The sequence below is a fragment of the Chanodichthys erythropterus genome, chromosome 2, assembly GCF_024489055.1.
Source record: "Chanodichthys erythropterus isolate Z2021 chromosome 2, ASM2448905v1, whole genome shotgun sequence".
Classification (NCBI taxonomy): Eukaryota; Metazoa; Chordata; class Actinopteri; order Cypriniformes; family Xenocyprididae; genus Chanodichthys; species Chanodichthys erythropterus.
This window is the reverse complement of record NC_090222.1, coordinates 28,798,638-28,820,738: the sequence shown is the minus strand read 5'-3', so window position 1 is coordinate 28,820,738 and position 22,101 is coordinate 28,798,638. Positions and strand designations below refer to the sequence as shown.

Here is a 22,101-nt window from a genome sequence, read left to right as displayed (position 1 = left end):
TTCACCAATTTATTAGCATGTGACCAAGTGACCGTGACATGTTACTGTGGCAACACTGAGGGGTTCCGTGCTTACAGTGTCTGTGTTTTCTGTAGGACTTTGATTGACAGGTGTCATTGTGAATGATGCTTGTACTGACTGATTCTCTGTCTGGTTTCATTTCCTTTCTGAAACTAACTGCACTGTGACTGCTGACCTCATAAAGACAGTATCAATCTGAATGAGCATGTATTTTCTGGTGTGCATGTGAAAGAGGGAGAGAAAAAAACTTTTTTCCTGAATAGTGTGTACCATTTCCTTATGGTTTGGGATGATGATTGCACCAGTGATCTGATCCATTAGCAGGAAGTCAGTGTCAGGCTGTGGAGTGGAACGGAGACTGTATCCTGTCATGCTGCCCTGATGGCGTCAATCCTGAACATATGACAGTGTGTCAGAGAGTGAGAGAAAGAGAGATAATTGGAGAAGATTTTGGCCAGAAATATTGTTTTTTCCTTTTCTTTTTTTCTTTATGTTCTTCCAAGCAGCAATTAATTTGATAACATCACGTCTCATAATTTTCAAAGCTATTGAGTTGATTAATCACTGAATGACTCTATTGACATCAGCTCTAGAAAAACAGTATGAAAATACTATTGCAAACATTTCACACACACACACACACACACACATATATATATATATATATATATACTATAATATAATATATATATATTAGGGGTGTAACGGTACACCTATTCGTACAGAACGGTTCACGGGGCAAGTTCCAAATGGAATTCATCCCTATGTGACGTGTGTGCCTTATGTAGCTGTTTGGAATACACTTGGCAAAGGGAGTGGCGCAATTTCCTCATTATCTTCAGCTGGGATGTTTCCGTGACAACGCAGTGCCGGCATAAATAAATATGCAATTTATATTTTGAAATGTTTTATATATATATTACTTTTTATATATTATATAGCATATTTTAAAAACTTTTTAAAATATAAAATGTATGTTTTTTTATTTGCAACAGTTAGGCTAAAAAAAAAGAAAAGAACTATACCATTAAAACAGCGACATCTGCTGATGGACACTGTGCTGCGTTGTCATGGGAACATCCCAGCTGCTCACATAGAATATCACATTGGGCATAGAGATGATCACTTCCATTTGGAATATGCCTCATGAACCGCTCGGTACGAATACGCGTACCGTTACACCCCTAAAATATATATATTCAGTAGAGCACTGATCTAATATACTGGTACACATTTTCTTTCTCAACTGTTTACATTCACTTAAGACATAAATAACTGTTTATGAGGGGATTCGCAAAGGACATTTTGACACATAAGTGTGTAAGGTGGCAAAAAGAACTCAGTTCAGTACTCACATGATCTCTCTGAGCAGCGGCTTCATATTCTCACCGCTCAGACAGTGCTTAGAAACTGCATACAAATGCATGCAAATAATAAGCTTTCGTGAGAGCTCAGCACAGCAACGTCACGTGAACGCATAACCGCGACAGAAACGATAGTCTAAACTACCGGTATATCACCCACTCCTATAATTTCTTTTAAAAAATCTTATTGATCCCACGCTTTTGAACAATAGTGTGTATATATATTATAAATATATATTTAGAATTTTAAAATATGTATCTGGGGTTTTTTTTCCTGATATTGTATCGGACATATATACCCAATTTAGTATATTGGATTATAGATTGACTTTGCTGACTAATTTGGAAAAATACTGATACAGACATTCACATATGTGTCCATTACAGGTGTTGCTTTCTGTGTGTGGTTATGTGTGTTAATAGGGCTCACCTGAGGAGTGCAGCTCTCTGAGGGTGATAAAGTATTTAAGAGGGAAGAGCAAGTGCTTTTGTGATCAGTGTAGGCCATGAATCTTGCTGTTGAAAAGTGAATCGATCTTCATTGAGAAACACAGTGTCACCTTAGTGTTTTATTATATGTGTGTGTTTGCAAGAGTGTTAATGTTAGTGCCTTTGTGTAGGTTCTTTTGTGTCCGGTGAAGATAAAGGGTAGACATGCTTCGAGAGAGGGCATGTGTGTGCGCGCACTGACTGAGAACATTTTATTTGCAGAAATACACAGACAGTGTAGCAGCATGTTTCAGCGTGTCCGTGTGTGGTTTTGTATCAGGTAATTTAGCCCTTTATATTTATTACAGGTGTGCTCAACACATTTTTTTACTGCTTACTTTTGTTAGTGGTTTTCTACCAAGAGAGATTTACAGCATCATATGAGGGGGGGAAGTCCTACCGGATAAGGTCAGAGAGAGAGAAAGGGAGGAGGATTTGTTGCGTTAGTAGTCACGTTAACTTTATCACTTATGATCAATTTGCATTCTTTTGTTTCTGAAAATGTATATATGTTTAAAGGGCCATGGAAAAGTGATTTTCCTTGCTCTTTTGAAACAGAACAGCGTGCTGTGGTCTATCATGTAGACATGTTTACAAAATTAAATTCCTCCCTCCATTTTGAGACCATTTATTAAAATGATGCAAACAGATCATTTAGAACATGTCATAGTAATTATCACCATATTCAAATATGACTGCCAATTCATTCATATTGACCAGAACTTTGGACTCATTTCACATGCATGGCAATTAGCCATGCATTTTATTATTATCTTTAAGTCACACTTTTTTATTGAAATCTGAAATGTGCTGCAACTTGTATTCCAAAGTGTTGTATTAATGCAGTTAATGCCAAGCAAAGCATGTTAAAAACGCACTCATTTGATTTGTGCCCAATGAAAGAGGTATGTGAGCCCAATTTTATTTGTATATATAGCACATGTAATTTGGCTTTTATAGTAAATGTTGTTTACAATGAAGGCCACTATAATTTATGTTCATTTTGTACTTATATTTTTTATTTCTGTTCTGAGTGCCTTTTAAATGGGTCCTTGATTATGATTTCACTTTTTTAACTTTAGTTAGTGTGTAATGTTGCTGTTAGAGCATAAACAAAACAACATCTGCAAAGTTACGATGCTCAAAGTTCAATGCAAAGGGAGATACTTTCTTTTTACAGAAATCGCTTTTAAGGACTATAGCAAATGGCTGGTAGGGACTACAAAGAGCTTCTTCCTGGGTTAGTGACATTACAAACCGCCCCCAGAAACACGCAACAAAGAGGGTGAGGCCATGTTGGGCTGCTTTAGAGAAGAGGAAGAGTTGTTGTAGTAGATTGTTGTTGCCATTCCCTCATTTTACTTCAGGCTGCTTCACTAATGAGGGTCAATTCAATGCTGGATTTGCACAAAAGTTTAACATCACACACAGCAACTACATAAATTTATCATATTAACCATTCAGAAACGTCCAGATGCATTCTATAAGTTGTAACTTCTTCCTGAGTCTCTCCATCAGTGTCTGACTTCGGTTTGAACAATGTAAAGATGAACACCGTTACCGACAATTGTCATTTTGGCTGTGTGAGATTCTCCAGCTTTGTTCTTGTTGAGCAATTGAAGCACAAGCTGTTAAAGCTCCATCCTCTTTCGGAAAGTGGGCCGGTACCAGCAGCTTATTTGCAATTAAAGGGACACATACAAAAACTGTGTGTTTTTGCTCATACCCAAACAGGGGCAAATTTGACAAGCTATAATTAATGATCTGTGGGGTATTTTGAGCTGAAGCTTCACATTCAAATTCTGGGGACACCAGAGACTTTTATTACATCTTGTGAAATAGGGGTATAATAGGTACCCTTTAAATTTAAAGGATTTGTTGTGGAGTGAGGTGAACTAAAAACATGTTGTTTTATAATGTTTGCAAACAATTTATTGTAATGCATTTTAAATATGTATACTAAAGTTATTTTTGTCAACTTTGTCAGTGGGTACAAACTTTGCTTTTTAGCTCACATGGTCCTAAGGGACAGTAGCATAAACAACCTGTTTGATTCTGTCCAGAAACATGGTGGGAAATGATTGTGTAAAACCAATTTACAATGAAAGAAATCTTGACTAACAAGTAAGGGTGTGCCCACACTTGGCATGTTCGGTTATATTAAAACAAATTCTGGTACAATGGCTCTGTTAGTGCGGTTCATGTGAGAAAGTTGTGAATGCCGCCATCTGAAACCCTGGTGAGCACCAAACAAGAAGACCTTGACCCACCTTTTCAGTTATGGTTTGACTGAAATATGAACGCACATCGACCAAAGACATCTAAATGAACCAAAAACAGGACACAATGTCACAAGATGCGACCCTAAAAAGGACAGAATGCTCAAGAATACCTGGTTCTTCTTCTTCTTCAGGCATCAGAACTGTCTTCTTGCTGCACATTCTTCATTTGTGTGCGTAACGGAGGAATTCCTTGCACTGATTTGACTCCTTTACACATTTTCTAAGACTCTTGTGAGTTTTCTGTTTGTAAAAATACCATCATATGTACATCCATAAAACAAGCGTGTTCAGCCCAGCATAGAGCATTGTTTTGGTTTTTCGGTTCTGTAGGGAAATATACATCATAAAAGCTGTTTTTTTTTGTTTGTTTGTTTGTTTTCTATCTTTAGATTCAGTGTTAAAAATTACAGTGTGAACACTAAGAGAATCAGGACTAAATGTTTCATTTTCTTTTTTGGTCCAGATAACCAAAATAACCAAGAGAAGCAAACTACAAGTGTGAACACACACAAATATAAAACGTTGAGTTGTTTACTTTGTACATCAGGTGCATTTTAATCCATATCACACTGGTGAAAATAGACAGACTAATGACAAAGTACATTAAATTCTGGGTAATGCTAATAAACAACATGCAATTAATATATAATTATTTAGAATGAGAGCTTCAATAGGCATTTATTTTATTGTAGAAAGCGGTATCATTACAAGAAACTTAGACTAACAAGTGTATGAAATATCTTTAATATATGTGCATGTGCATCAATTTTGTGTGTGTCTGTATTTTGTAAAGGATATAAAGACTGTTTGTTGCCTTAGTGACCTGCCCACAGTAGATGAGAGTCTTTAATTGGGCCTTTGTTCACCTAGCAGCCGTTGCCATGGCTCCTGGGAAAGGCGCTAGCACTAGCAATGTCACACACCTCAGAAACACATCAGGTTTTTGGGAAGTTGTCTAACAAACACAGTCTCTGGGTTTTGATTTGGTGTGTGTGTTGTGTGGTGGACTGTGGAAAGGCCTTTACAATGTGTGAAGGATTAGAGAAGTGCTTTTGATGAAGCGGAGCAGCTCAGTGACCAGCACCTTGCTCAAGACCTTACTGCTACTGTGTGTGCGAGTGTCACTCTCCGTTTAAACGAGATGTTGAGCTGCATGCTGATCTTTTATTCATCTTAGCTCAGAATGCAGTACGCCTGAGCCGCATGTAGGAGAATAACCCGGAAAAAACTATTCTGACTCCATCATCTCTACAAACTCTCACACAAACCCAGTTGATATGCAGGAGAAAGGAGGTAATGAAGGAAAGGAAAAGATTATATTAGTCTGAAATTATCATGCAGGCTTTTCCACTCATGATTTCCCTCCTTTTTACATTTTATAGAACGCTGTATGCGGCTGCTTCATTTTCATAAAGTGTTTTTTTGATTTCCCATGAGTCTGGTTCTTAATCATCGGTCATAGTGGTCATTCTTCTTTATTTCTCTTGAAACCTTTTTGAAAGGAAAATGTGGGACATCTTAAGAATAAGGATTTTTACAGATTATTTTTTAGTTATGGTATTTAGAGACATAAACACATAACTTAGGGATAATGTGTTTGTAAATACATAAACAAGTGTATTTAAGATTGCATATAAGGGTTTTTGTTAGTTTAGATGAATGCTTAGGATTAGTTCACTCAATAATTACTCACCCTTATGTGGTTCCACAGCCATAATTAAGATATTTTTGATAAAATTTGATGGCTCAGTGAGGCCTGCATTGACAGCAAGTTAATTTACACTTTCAAATGCCCAGAAAGCTTCTAAAGACATATTTAAAACAGTTCATGTGACTAAAGTGGTTCAACCTTAATGTAATGAAGTATAAACAAATGTAACAAAATAACGACTTTATTCAACAATATCTAGTGATGGGCGATTTCAAAACACTGCATCATGAAGCTTCGAAGCTTTATTTGTTTCGAATGAGTGGTTCGGAGTGCCAAAGTCACGTGATTTTTAGGAAATAATGCTTCATTACGTCATAAGCGTTTCAAAATTTCAATGTTTCACGTGACTTTGGATGTTTGATACACGCTCTGAACTACTGATTCGAAACAAAAGATTCATAAAGCTTCGAAGCTTCATGAAGCAGTGTTTTGAAATCACCCATCACTAGATATTGTTGAATAAAGTTATTTATTTATTTATTTTTTGGTGCACAAAAAGTATTCTCTTCACTTCATAACATTAAGGTTGAACCACTATAGTCACATGAACTGTTTTATATATAACTTTAGTACCTTTCTGGTACATCAGATTTTATCAAAAATATCTTAATTTGTGTTCTGAAGATGAACGAAAGTCTTACAGGTTTGGAACGAGATGAGGGTGAGTAATTAATGACAGAATTTAAATTTTTGGGTGAACTAACCATTTAATAATATTTACTCACAACTTAAAAAGGTGTAACATTTATTGACAAAATTATTTAGATTTATGAATATTCACAAGGATTGTCAGATGAAGTAATAATCTCAAATTGGCCAAAAATCAGCCGATTAATCAGCTTAGCTTCTATACTGCGCAGTGTACTTATGACTAATAAATATGGTTAATGTAGTGTTACTGTTGCACAGTGATATCTAAAAGTTGACTTCGTTTGTTACAGGGAGCATGCGTGAGTAACAGGTTTCTGTGGCGGGACCTCAAGCTCCTTCCCTCATCTGGAGCCCCTGCGCTGTAGGATACGAGACCGCCTTCCTTCACCCACTCTGACCTCAGTTCAACAGGTATGCACTGAATATGCAGCAGACAATTATGTCATTATGTAATTATAGTTAGTCTCTTTATTATACAAAGTGTGAATTAATGTCAGCTCAGTTTTACTCACAATGCATAGTTAATTTACCATGACAATGAAGCAGTTCACATATAGTGTCTGAAAGGGACGCACTCTCCTGCAATCTTTCCTCATGTAATGCAAGCAATTTTTTAAGTGTTTCATCAACTTCTGGGATAATATGGCCCTGTGGACTTTTATAAAATAAACTCTTCTAAAACACATTTTTCACACTCCCACTAGTTTATTTAATTTGTTCAACAGTGTATACACATACAGTATGCCACAAGAGAATTTGGTCATTGTTTTCTTTTTCTTTTCTTAAAATAATCAAAATTTCCTCCACTTTGGCGTTCCCACCACATTTCAAATGATATATTGTTCTTTAGCATTCTGTAGTGGTGGAAATGCCATTTTTGGAATAAAATGGCAGACTCTTGTCTTACTAAGGTTAAATTCACAGCAAGCATTTAATTTTTTTCAAAATACACACAATTAAATAATGGCCTGGTTTCACAGACAGGGTTTAGTTTAGATTAAGCCAAAATTAGGCTTAGTTTAATTAGGGCATTTAAGTAGCTTTTATCAACATGCCTTAGAAAAAATATTACTGATGTGCATCTTGAGACAAAACAATGACACTGACATATTTTAAGATTCAGTGAAAATGGCTCAAACATGCATTTTAGTCTGGGACTAGGCTTAAGCCTTGTCTGTGAAACCAGGGCAATAACTTTTTGAATAATTTAACAACATTACAGCAATATTATTCAGTGCTATGGAAATTATGCCACAATAGGGGACAGTAATTTCAAACAAACTAATATAAATCATTTTCAAATCAAATCAAATGGTTTATGCAAAACAATAAAATCTAAGGCTTTCAAAGTAGTGGAATTTAATAATGAAGGGATGAGAAAAACTTGCAATCTGTTATTCAAATGAAAATCAAAATGTGCCCTGTTGGTGTTTTAAGCAGTTTGGTTTAATGTGAACAGTCTAAACTTTAAATAGACAGTAAAGTGTATTGATCTGGGTTACACCACAAAATGGCTGAATGATTGCAAATTGAAGTATTTAATTGTACTTGTTGTTTCTGCCAGGCTTTGCATTGGTAATCAATTTGTGTTTGTTTTCTGCATTTGGTGCAGTTTTTGCATCACAGATCCCTCCATCTCCGTCACTCTGTTTTCCATTCTTTTGTGAGTCTTTGTGTGTAGCTTGTTAGTTGTGCTGGTTTGAAAGAGCATATAATCATCTGTGTGAGGAAGAGGAAGTTGCAAACACAGGCTATGGGGAAGTGTGGTTGTATCTCAGTCCGATTTCTACACCAAATTAGACATTACGGTGTGTAGATACTCTACATGCAAAACTATCAGGCTTAAAATAGTTTCTTTGTAAGATCGACATTATTTCCTCTGACTTTCCTCTTTTTTTAATGATAATTTCTTAAACCCAAGAAATGGGAAAGCATTTTTTTTTTTTTTTGCTGAGAATAGAAACATGAAGCCTTGAGAGTTTCCTGTTCACTAGGTCTTTCTATTTCCATCCCCTTGACACAAATACACACACACACACCTCACATACTCGCATTTTGTCTCACAGTCAGTGACATCACCTCTCATTACCGGTTTCTGAAATTAGATTGTTACATTGTACACTATTGTTGCATTCTGGGTAATACTGCAGACCTCTTAAAACAGGGATCCTGTTATAGTGTTACATTACCAGTAGGCCCATCCCCATAAACACACATGTAATTTGTGGGAAAGTGAGAATCATCCATCTTTTCAACTACATCCTCCTACTTTTCTTCTTTTTCTTCATCTGTTTTTACTCAAGTGCTGACTTGGGATTTAGTAGTATGTTTATTTAAGGACATTAGTTTTTCCTATGTCAGGATGAATGGGAAATTTTTCATACTGCATAAGTGCATATATCATGTTTGGTTATGAGTCTGCACACACACTCACCAGTGGTTATCTGAGTTGTAAGCTTACAGTAAGAATTGGATGTGTAAAAGAACTGTGACACTGAATTATTGCAGGAAAACACGTCATTTTATTGAGCTGCACGCAAACAAACAAACAAACGTACCTAGCAACCAGTGGAACCAAAACAAATGTGGTTCTTTTAATGAATCATTCAGAAAGTCTCGCAAATCGTTATCAGTATGACGAATCCTTCACTTAATGAACTCTCTGAATCACTTTAAATCGGTTACTGAATCAACATTTGGATATCATTACTTTCAGTGTAATTACTTTCAGATATCCATCTCAAAATAAAACAATAAATTCTCATGACACTGTGTGTGTCTATTTTATATATTATTTTATGTCTATTTTGAATATTGCATATACATATATAATATATATTACACACACACACACACACACACACATATATATATATAGATATATATCAGAGATGGAAACTTGAGTCTGCGACTTGGACTCGAGTCGCACTTAAGTCACAAAAATAAATGACTTGCGACTTGACTTGGACTCGTGAAGTACTAACTCGAGACTTGACTCGAGACTTGGACTTGAAGATAGAGACTTGTGAAAAAGTCTTTTGGCATGACATTCTGGATTACGTTCTCTATTTACTATCCCACACACATTTTACTATCCATTATTCTCAAATCTTTGCTGCAGCAGCAAATATCACAAATCATCTCTAAACACACCAAGCAATGGAGCGCGTGACACATCTTAAGGCACGGGAATTCATCACCCATTAGAAAACTTGTTAAATTAGCAAGTAGCAACAAATAATAACAATATACCCAAGCCTTACCTTGCGATAAATTCTAAATGGTATAATTTTGTATAAAGTTAGAAAGTAATAGAAATTATTTAAGTAGTATTTTGTGTGCTTTATTAGACAATTGTAAAGTAAAAGTAATCTGTTTTGATATTTAAAACAACTGTCAATTACAATAACAACTAGCTGAAAAAAAATATATAGATAAAAATAGAACAAAGACTTAACTTGAGACTTCACTTGGACCCCTAAAGACTTGAGACTTGACTTAGACTTGACTTGGCTTGGTCCTCAAAGACTTGAGACTTGACTTGAACTTGGTCTTTAAAGACTTGAGACTTGACTTGGACTTCACCGCAGGGACTTGTGAACATCTCTGCTATATATAAAATAATATCGGTATCTATCAAAAGTGGTCCAAGGAAGAAACAGTGGTGAAACGGCGATAGGGTCATGGGCAGCCAAGGCTCATTGATGCATGTGGGGAGCGATGGATGGCCCGTGCGGTCTGATCCAACAGACGAGCTACTGTAGCTCAAATTGCTCAAGAAGTTAATGCTGGTTCTGATAGGAAGGTGTCAGAATACAGAGTGCATTGCAGTTTGTTGCGTATGGGGCTGCATAGACACAGACCAGTCAGGGTGCCCATGCTGACACTTGTTCACCGCCGAAAGAGCCAACTGTGGGCACGTGAGCATCAGAAGTGGACCACGGAGCAATTGAAAAAGGTGGCCTGGTCTGATAAGTCATGTTTTCTTTTACATCATATGGATGGCCGGTTGCGTGTGCTTTGCTTACCTGGGGAACACATGGCACCAGGATGCACTATGGGGAAAAAGGCAAACCGGTGAAACAGTGTGAAGTTTTGGGCAATGTTCTACTGGGAATCCTTGGGTCCTGCCATCCATTGGGATGTTACTTTGACACGTACCACCTACCTAAGCATTGTTGCAGACCATGTACACCCTTTCATGGAAACGGTGTTCCCTGGTGGCTGTGGCCTCTTTCAGCATGATAACCCATCCTGCCACAAAGCAAAAATGGTTCAGGAATGAACAACAAGAAGTCTGAGGTGTTGACTTGGCCTCCAAATTCCCCAAATCTCAATCCAATCGAGCATCTGTGGGATGTGTTGAACAAACAAGTCCGATCCATGGAGGCCACCCCTCACAACTTACAGGACTTAAAGGATCTGTTGCTAACATCTTGGTGCCACAGCACACCTTCAGGGGTCTAGTGGAGTCCATGCTTTGATGGATCAGGGCTGTTACAATATTAGGAAAGTGGTGTTATGCCTGATCGGTGTATATTGCTCTTCAATACTGACACACACATTTATGTCTTGTCATAGTATGTAATATCTGATCTACAAAAAGCAAATATAAGTAGCAGAGACAGATGCTTCAGACAGAAGTGACTCCCACACAAGTCTGATAGCAGAAGTTTTACACAGGCTTGAATGTCTCTATAGAGCAGGAACTGGACGTGCTCTGCAGGAGTCATTAGGAGACTGAGGCTCGCTGTGATAACTGGTCTGGGTCTGTTAAACAGCCATGATTCTTTTGCTGTCATTCACAGAGAGTTCATTATGCAGGACTGTATCTCGCTTTTGTGTTAATTATGAAACTAAGTCTGGCAGCTTCGTCCTGCTGATTTTTCTTTGATGTTTTATCATTACACACACACACATACATAGTCATGAACCTCCACATCTTGATCATTTTTAACTACTCTCCTGAATATCTGATGAAATATCATTTCAGGAAACTTCTCTCTCTCTCCCTCTCTGTTTCTACAGTATGTGAGGGTTTTTTGGTTGTCTATTTAAATGTCTGCAACTCTCTGTGCTAATTTTTCTCTTTTTAGAAACAACTTGGCGAATTGCCGATACTTGGGGTCATAATAGCCTTAAAGGAAAACATCACTTTTCATGAATTGTTTTTGCTGATATATAAGAAATACTTGTCTTGCTATCACCAGACCAAGCTCAATTTAAAATTGAACATTGGTCTGGAGAGTCTGCCATGTATTTCCTACTGCACAAGAGGCGTGATCAACGAGCATTATTCACGCAATTGGATAGTCCTTCAACCAATCAGATCAACGATCCTGTTTGCAGAAGCAGCAATGGCATCGAGCGATTTTTGCAAGTTGTGCAAAAAAACATGAAAGTGAGTGGTATGTACGCCCACTCGAGCGATTTGTTTGCTAAACTAAAAAAGTCATTTAGCATCATTGAGAGGTTAAAAGGAATTGGATTGACGGTCGTGCGAGAGATGCCATCGTGTTATACCCACCCAGAGCCATAGAAAGAGCTCTGTGCCCGCCAATAGTGAGCAAGGTGGATAAGCCAGTCTGTGATTGGCTCCTACAAAAGTGTAACAGATGCAGCAGAAATTAATGTACGGGTTTCCAGACTGAGTTGCTGGGTGAAATCAAATCGCCGGCAGATCAGGCTGGGTTTACCCAGTCTAAATAAATACACTACAAATCAAAAATTTGGGTCGGTAAGATTTTTTTTAATGCTTTAAAAGTCTATTATTCTCAACAAGACTGCATTTATTTGATCAAAAAAAGTATAAATTAATGTTGTAAAATATATTATTTGCCATTGAAGATAACTGGTTTTCATTTGAATATATTTTAAAATGTAATTTATTCCTGTGTTGGCAAAGCTCAATTTTCAGCTTCATTACATTACAGTCTTCAGTGTCACATGATCCTTCAGAAATCATTCTAATATGATGATTTGATGCTCAGGTTACATTTATTATTATTTATTAATGTTAAAAAAAGTTATGCTGCTTAATATTTTTGTGGAAACAATGATAATTTTACATACAGTAGTTCAAAAATACAGCATTTATTTTATCTTTACTTTTGATCAATTTAATGCATCCTTGCTGAATAAAAATATCAATTTGTTTAACAAACTGTACTCCCAAACCTCAAACTTCTTAAAAGGTTAGTTCACCCAAAAATAAAAATTCTGTCATTAATTACTCACCTTCATGTTGTTCCACACCCGTAAGATTTGCATTCATCTTCAAAACACAAATGAAGATCTTTTTTGATAAAATCTGAGAGCTTTCTGTCCCTCCATAGACAGCTACACAACTGAAACTTTGATGCTTCAAAAAGTTCATAAAGAGATCGTAATACTAATCCATATGAATTGATCAGTTTAGTGCAAATTTTCTGAAGAGACTCGATTACATTAAATGTTTAACAGGGATTAGCGTCAAAGTGTCAGTCGCGTAGCTTTCTTTGGAGGTAAAGAAAGCTCTCAGATTTCATCAAAAAGATCTTCATTTGCATTTCGAAGATGACTGAAAGTCTTACTGGTTTGGAACGACATGAGGGTGTGTAATTGATGACAAAATGTTCATTTTTGGGTGAACTAACCCTTTAATAGTAGTGTGTGTGTGTGTGTGTGTGTATTTTACACTCTATTGTCACTGAAGCATCGGCCCACTTTGCACATCTATCCCAACGAATCCATTCATCCCCACTTATGCAAAACGATTGTTTGAAGTGCTACAGGTGTTTGGGAAAGTGCTTTAGTGCTTTAGGAGAAACAGTATGTACAGTATGAGACAAAAACTATTAAAAAGATAAGGTGGAAGGCCATAACTGGTCTTTCCAATTTGTGTTAGACAAGACATTGATTTTTTGGTTTTGTTTTGTTTTACCATTGTTTTTTTTTTTGTTTTTGTTTTTTAAATGAATTAATGAATCAAATTATTTTATTATGTTTGGATATATATTCTTCACAATGTTACGAAGCCTGGCACCAGTACTAAATACAACATGAATTCTATAGAGTATTTGATCAAAGCATCACTAGTGTGATTCTAGAGAGACAGTGCCAGAAATTAAATGCAATTCAATGTTATTTCTCATTCTTCATTATTAAAATTTCTGAGGAAACACTGAAATCTGGTGCTGACAGAGACTCAATCGATCTACACCAGTTTTTCACACCAGAAACAAAACGTATTTTATTTCAAATCATGTTGAAGGCAGAAAAGTCTGTTAGAGAATCAGCAGGTTCTAATGACCCTGACCTTCCTGAACTGGCTTTGTTCCTCTGAAAGATGTCTAAACGGAAGTTAGTGAAATGCAGCAGTTGTGTGTGTTGTGTAACCTCCAACAGTCTGGCAGAGATTGAACAACTGCACTCCTGTGCAATGCATGTCTACAAACACACCTAAAAACAATGAAGTGTTAATGGTGTGTGTAAAAATCCTAAAATAGAAGAATCACTAATTGAGCAAACAATGTGCGAAGTGCTCATTTTGCAACAGAATAATGACTTTTAAGTGGTAGTGCTAATTGTATTTATTGTGTTAATGCACTTTACGGAAACAGCTGTATGTTATTTCATTGAGCAAGTGCGATTAAAATTAGATAAGGGTGGGGTTGTAGGTGCAGTGTTTCTCGATTTGCAAAAGGCATTCGATACGTTAAATCATAATATTTTATTATCTAAATTAATACATTTTAATTTCTCTGTGCAAAAAACTAAATGAATTGAGTCTTATCTTACATCAAGGAAACAATGCACCCAGATTAAAACACATCTTCAACAAGACAGGGGTACCTCAGGGGCCCATACTAGGGCCCCTACTTTTTAGTTTGTACTTGATTGATCTTCCAGATGTTTGTCCTGATGCATTTATTCAAATGTACGCAGATGATACTGTGATTTATGTGTAACCACTGGTTGCAGCAAAGGATGAGGTGTAGGATCGAATTGTGAGCAGTGAGGTTTATTTACAATAACGTAAACAAAAACAGAACACTCTTGAATAGGGAAAACCAAACAGAACAACCGGGTAAATGCAACAGAGAGCTGACAATGGAACTGAACAAACACAGGGCTTAAATACAAGGAGAACAGAGGACCAAACGAGACTAACTAACAAGACACAGCTGAACTCAAACACTAATCAAATCAGGAACCATGACAACAAACAAGTGGTGGGAAACTGAGAACAAAGGGGAACATGTGGCCAAAGAAAAAAATAAACTCTAAACATGAACTAAACAGAACAAAACTCAGATCGTTACATTATGTACATGATAAAAACAAGTGAACGGGTATCACAAAAATTATCTGCTGTCATGACCAAAATCTCAGACTGATTTAATCAGTGTTGTTTATCGTTAAACGTTCAGAAAACTGCTTTGTATGTATTTTAAGATTAGAAAGACGGAGGAGGTTTTACCAGATATATTAGTAAATGGTGAAAAATTACAAATGGTGTCAGATTTTAATTACCTTGGAGTTATCTTAGACACTCACTTAAAGGTGCTAAAGAGGATGTTTTGTTTTATACATTTTTGCAATATTACTTGAAACTGTCTTTACTAACTGATAAAAGACTATTTATTAGGTGCACTGAAAGTAATAATATTAATATACATCATCTGTGCACATGGTAGGGCCTTAAAAACGTCAGCCAATCGTTTACGCGATCATTGCATAAACGATTGGCCCTCTGTCTTGTCAATCACTGCCGTGACGTTCCTTGTGAGAAACGTGCGCGGATTGGCCCTCTGGCTTGTCAATCATTGCCATTACGTTCCTTGTGAGAGACGTGCGTGCTCCAGTAACTTTCCACGGACGCCGCATGCAATGTTTTTTTCAGGAGACAGGAGTAACAACTGCAGATTATGAGTTACCTGCGGTGAGTCCGACATAATGAATCCGCTAACACGACACAGCGAATGCCGGTGGTAAACACTCGTGTTCCAATACTCGTGCACGAGTTTTGGGAGGCGTTCCCTCGAAATGAACTGTGAAGGAGGGGGGTTGTTCTTAGGCATGCGCTCATTTCAAAAACTCACTAACAGTCTTTGGTTTCTCAGCCGTCAAAAACATCCTCTGTATCACCTTTAACATTTGAAAAGCATGTTAAAAAAACTGAGAAATTTTAAATTTATACAGAGTCAACATTCAGCAGAAGCTGCAAGAATTTTTCTGCACTTTTTGATCTTTTCTCATTTTGGTCACAAGCAGGAAAATCTACTCTTAGACCTTTACATATTTTATATAAACGTGCTATAAAAGTGTTTGATAAGAAATCTGACAGACGTCATCATTGTCTTATAATTCAAAAGCATAATCTCTTTACCTTTAACAACTTTGTAATATTTCACAATTGCTGTTTAATGTATAAAATTGTAAATGATCTTGCACCTCAACCTTTGAAGACATTTGTTTCGTTGCGCACTGATAACATAAGACAGAAAAGAGCCTCAATAAGAGGTGACTGTGAAACGCGTTTTAGGAAAACTGATTTTGGTCGATCAGCTTTTTCTGTAAAAGCTGTTAATAATTGGAATAATTTACCAACTGATATTAGAAAGTGTACTACCTTTGTGCAGTTTAAATCGCATTTGAAAAGATGGTTAAAGGCAAGCCAGGTTTGTGATCATTGATTATAGAATGTAATGATTTTTATGTTTTATATTTTGTATTCTACTGTGTTTATATTGTATGGTATTTTTATAGATAATTTGGTGTACTCCTGCCTAGGGACAGCAGATGAAATTTAGTTTTGTAGCTAATTCTGGGGCAGTACTCTTTTTATTGTCCCTGTCAAATAAAGAATTAAATAAATACAATTAAATGCCAAGGTATTTAGTAGAGTATTGACTTTGAAGGCCTCTGCCCATTGGCCTCTGTCCATCATGTCCTTCTAATGATTCCCATACACTGATTGGCTTCATCACTCTGTCTCCTCTCCACCAATAAGCTAGTGTGTGGTGGGCGTTCTGACACCGTATGGCTCCAGGTGGATGCTGCACATCGGTGGTGGTTGATGAGATTCCCCCTTCAATATGTAAAGCGCTTTGAGTGCCCAGAAAAGCACTATATAAATGTAAGGAATATTTATTATTAAGGAGTTTCTTGCCATGGCTGTGGGTTCATGCAAATTTGTGTTTGTATGAATAAGAAAGATTTTAATGTTCATATTGAGTTAGGTTCGATTGTAAAATGTTCTTCTAACTTGATATGCAGTTTCAAAAATGCAATGCTCATTAAACTGTGCAAGATGTGACACATATGTGCACATTGACAATAAAAAAAAAGAAACTAAATTAAAGGGGTGGTTCATTGCGATTTCACTTTTTTAATTTTAGTTAGTGTGTAATGTTGCTGCTTGAGCATAAACAGTATCTGAAAAGTTACAGCGCTGAAAGTTCAATGCAAATGGAGATCTTTTAAAGTTATGGCAGTTTAACTCCCTGAGGTCCGTTAACGCATCGGCACGTTTTGCAGGGTTTTTTTTTTCACATTGCAGAAAAACAGACTTAAAATACTCCGTCATTTTTTGTCATAGAGACATAAGTAATATCAATTGAAACTATAGAATATCTTCTTTTATTTGTATACACTCAGAGTAAAAACAAAATTTTGTGCTTTTTGCAAAATAAAGAAAACTAAAATGATGCGTGATCTCTCGTCTCCCTCTGAACAAAGTTTAATCTGATAGTTCTCAGAAAATGAACTATAACTTAGTGAATACTAATCCCAAAAAAATTAGACTTATGTCTAAAGACACGGTGAAAATGTCAGGTTTTAAATCATGTAAGTCATATTGAAAACAAAAATTCAGTGTTTATGTAATCTGTATGAAAACAGACATGTCAGAAGTCCGTGATTCAGCTCATTATCCACTAATGCGGCCACGCCCACGGAGCCAGTGCTATTCAGACGCAAATTATGAGTCAATACAGGCATACATCATCTCAATCATGTATTTATTGTCTTGAAAGTGTTTATCTGTATGTAAAAGCTATGGTTAGCGACCTCTGGAAGACATGCCGTTAGTTCCTGATATGTCCTCTTCTTCTTTAGAATAATTTGTGGACTAAATGTGCACAGAGAGCACCCTCCGGCTACAAGTATGAATTTAAAACACCATCCCTGAAATGTCCTCTTCTTCTTTAGAATAATTTGTGGACTAAAGGTGTACAGAGCGCCCTCCGGCTGCAAGTATGAATTGAAAACACCAGCGCTCATAGTGATGACAATGAATATAGAATAAATATAACTCCTCTGTATAGAAAATTTACATAAACATATCAGAATCCATCAATATTTCTTCAAATGTGAATGCTTTTAAACTAAAAACATATATTCAGACTCTTTGCAACACAGAAATACATTATATTTTAAAGAATATAATAGAATACCATTATTTTAAATTGAGCTGAGACATGATTACAGAGATTTTTTTTCACAGCCTACCTGACTAAAAGGCCTCATTATTATGCAGCACCATTAGAGGTTCTTTGTGCGATTCTTTTGTCTTCTCAGGTGTAAATGACACATTATTCATGATGATTCATGCCTCCACGCATACTGTGTTTCTTGACAAAAAGTGTCTTACAAAAACTAAATCAATATATTGTTTTATATGAACAAGTAGGCATTATAAGTTTTACATAATTTTGAAGCAAAAACACTAGCCTACAACCTCCAATACCCAGAAGTCTTGTAAACACAGATCTAATATATATTTTTGGCCTCATTTCAGTGACTTAATTTTTTTGTCTTTTCAATAACCACGCATAAACGTTATTCCTTCAAAAACAAATATGTTTATGAACAACTAAAAAAAAATATGTCAGGGCATGTCAAAACTTCTCCAGGCCCCAAATCAGCCTCAGATTCCAGAGGGTTGCGTCAAAAGATAATATAACCCATTATAATCTGTGATATTTTCTACACTGGATGCTATTTTTTCTACACTGGATTTTCTACAAAAATGCTACTAACATTACTCAGTCATGTATTCGGCTACAGTAAAGCTTTAATTAGGATAAAACTGTATATTGAAAGCTAACAAACAGCAGTGACAGCATCTAAACACTTTGACACAAATAAAAAAAACTGAAATACCATTCATAAACATCCTTTAAAAGCCGCGATTGCAGAGTTCTCCTTGTTACAGCGATATAGACTTCGTTATTTACATTTCCACTGAAGCATAAGTAAGGGCTCTAACCATGGTAACAACGAATGTTAAGGGGCATGGCGTTTCCAGACGCTTCAGCGAATCATGATACACTGGGCCAGGTACCAACCTGCTAACCAATCTGAGCACATTGTGTATTTCGGAGGGAGTGGTATCATAGAAGCAGGAAATCGAAAGAGCCGTTCAAATGACAGTGGAAACAGAAGTGTAGAATAAAGGTAAAATATATGAAAAATAAGCATTAAGACATGTTAAACTGTGCCCCAAAAACACAATCAAGCCTAGAAAAAAAAACACTAAACCACCCCTTTAAGAACATACAGCCCTTTAATAGACAGGGTAAATATGTCTAACTTTTTATTGCTTAAAACTTTCATCATAGACCTGCAAATTATGCATAATAACAGAAATGTTGCTCAGAGCAGGTGATTTGAAGTCCGTAATTGCTTTGTAATTTATTTTTGTGTTGCAACTTCTCTGAGAGAGTTTACCAAAGCAGTGTACACTGTTTGCATGCTAAACTCATCTCTGAGAAATTGCATATCTGAATTCATTGCCTACAAGGCACTGCCCGTAAAAATATTAAAGCTAAAGCAAAAATGAGAAAAAATAACCAACCCTGCCTACTGAAGAGGACTGATAACTAGATAACATGCATTTTATTCATGTGTTCCTGAGATGTGATCCTCAGTGTGCATAATCCATATTTAACCTGAACTGACAAGCATACAAATTGAAAAAGCCGTGAATCACATCACATATGGATCATATGCACACTTCAGACAGATAAAAATAGAGCTGTTTCAGAAGACTATAGTACCTACCAGAGCACTTGGACGCTGCACGGACTCTGTTCTTCAGTGTGGCGTGGATGTGCGCTCCTGCAGTTAGCTTGCATGTTAGTTGAGCTGAAATCTGATAAAGCGTAGCTCGTTCGATTTTTATGACCCATTCGTACTGTAATACCATCAACCTTGTAATTGGTTTATCCCGCTGCTGTTTGGGACGGACTAATCTAATATGCATAATTCAATGTCGCTCTGAAGTCAAGACCTGCACAAACAAAGTGTGCAAATGGAGTCTTGACTGTAGTAAGCGTAGATGCCATATTGAATTTTTCATTAATTAAAAAATGTGGCTTTGAGGAACAGATGTGCAGTCTGTCTATCTGTCTGTATATTGTTCTGTCCGTCTGTCGTTCTTTATGTTGTTTTGTCTGTCTGTATATTGTTCTCTGTCTGTCTGTCTATCTATCTATCTGTCTGTATATTGCTCTGTCTGTCTGTTTGTCTATCTGTCTGTATATTTTTTTTGTCTGTCTGTTTGTCTATCTGTCTGTATATTGTTTTGTCTGTCTGCCATTCTTTATATTGTTTTATTTTTCGTTCTTTATATGATTCTGTCTGTCTGTCATTTTCTTTCATTCTTTATATTGTTCTTTCTGTCTGTATATTGTTCTCTGTCTGTCTATCTATCTGTCTGTATATTTTTTTTGTCTGTCTGTTTGTCTATCTGTCTATATATTGTTTTGTCTCTGTTCTATCTTTCGTTCTTTACATTATTTTGTCTCTGTCGTTCTGTCTTTCGTTCTGTCTGTCATTCTGTTTTTCGTTCTTTATATTGTTCTGTCTGTCGTTTTATCTTTCATCTTTATATTGTTCTGTCTCTGTTCTATCTTTCGTTCTTTACATTATTTTGTCTCTGTCGTTCTGTCTTTCGTTCTTTATATTGTCCTGTCTGTCTGTCTGTCTGTATATCGTTCTGTCTGTTGTTCTTTATATTGTTCTGTCAGTCGGTCTATCTTTCATTCTTTATATTGTTCTGTATGTCTATCATTCTGTCTATGGTTCTTTATATTATTTTGTCTGTCATTCTATTGTTCTTTTTGTTTTATCTATCTATCTATCTATCTATCTATCTATCTATCTATCTATCTATCTATCTATCTATCTATCTATCTATCTATCTATCTATCTATCTGTCTGTCTGTCTGTCTGTCTGTCTTTTTTATCGTTCTGTCTTTTTTATCTGTCATTTATTTCTATCATTCTTTTCATTTGTCTGTCATACTTTGTCGTTCTTTGTATTGTTCTTTCTATCTGTCCATTCCATTCTTTCTATTGTTCTTTGTATCTGTCTGTTGTTCTATAATTTATATCATTCTATCTGTCTGTTTTTTTAATGTATATTTGATATAAAAAGTGCATGAGGAGATGCAGTTGCTTTCACCGAGATATCATGATCTCAGTTGACGTTTTCTCTTTTCTCCATTGCGCTAGTGCGTGTCTGATATAGGAGAACTTCACCAAAACATTTCGAAAGGGAGATAACAGAGGTGGAGGCGTAGAGAGAAAGATGGAGGGACTGTGAATAGGAAGAAGGAGATGCTGTAGGGGTTTAATTTGCTTTTCTCTAACAGACGGCAACAGCCAAAGAAAGTTAATTACCCTCCCGTCTCACATCTCGATGTGTGTGCGTGATGCGACCAGGGGTGTGAGCAAGCGAGTGGGTTTCTGCGCCCATCTGTTTTCCTGCCAGCCGGAGTTGTTAAGAGAATGTGACTGTTCTCTCTCTTTCACTCGTTCTCTTCCTGTGTCCCTTTCTTTTCCCCACATGTCTGTGTGTTACTCTCATGTCATCTGTTTCATGTATTGGATTTGTTCGTGTGACCGAAGGCTAACTCATATTCCTGTTTGTGTGTGCTGTGCTGAAGAGGAATCCACCCCCCCCCTCTACATGTGACACACACAGGTGGTGTGCCTGTCCATATGTCTCAGAATCAGGAACAGCATGAATATTGCATTACGTGAAGATGTTAAGAAGCCCTTGCAGGAAGTAACACAGGAAGTGAAACTCAAACTTAACATAACAATCACAGTCCCGCTCTGATATTTGCCCATGGGTTTGCAGGTGCAGAACTTGAATTGAGCAAGCAATGTTAGCTTATATTTTGTAGTTCTCTTCGGATAGCAATTGTTTTACAAGGGCACTTGATGTCATTTCAGCATTTACAGGTGCTAGAGATTTTATTGCTGTTTGAATCAGAAATCTGTTTTTCTCCCACCAACCAAGATCAAATCTGAATGTACCTGCATTCCCATCCAAATCGGCACCTCTGAATTTACATGTAGGAATTGCACCAAAAGTTTATTTTTTTTTTTTTTGGCAGGTTGCCTGGTAATCGGTTTAAAGACACAATATGTAAGCTTTTTGGATTCAAATATCCAAAAAACCACTAGAACAATGTTATATATATATACATGTATATATATATATATATATATATATATATATATATATATATATATATATATATATATATATATATATATATATATATATATATATATATATATATAT

The 22,101-nt window shown here is 36.3% G+C and overlaps 1 protein-coding gene across 5 annotated transcripts in view; it reads left to right on the top strand.

Annotated features, from left to right (window-relative positions):
* Positions 1-22,101, top strand: part of galnt1 (UDP-N-acetyl-alpha-D-galactosamine:polypeptide N-acetylgalactosaminyltransferase 1) — a 124,118-nt gene that overhangs the window by 41,798 nt on the left and 60,219 nt on the right. For 4 of the 5 annotated variants that reach the window (XM_067408277.1, XM_067408264.1, XM_067408258.1 and 1 more), the window contains exon 2: positions 6,809-6,929. The exons of the other annotated variant lie outside the window; for it this stretch is intronic. The gene's annotated coding sequence lies outside the window, so the exon portion shown is untranslated. The remainder of the gene's footprint in view (positions 1-6,808; positions 6,930-22,101) is intronic. 5 annotated transcript variants of the gene reach the window in all.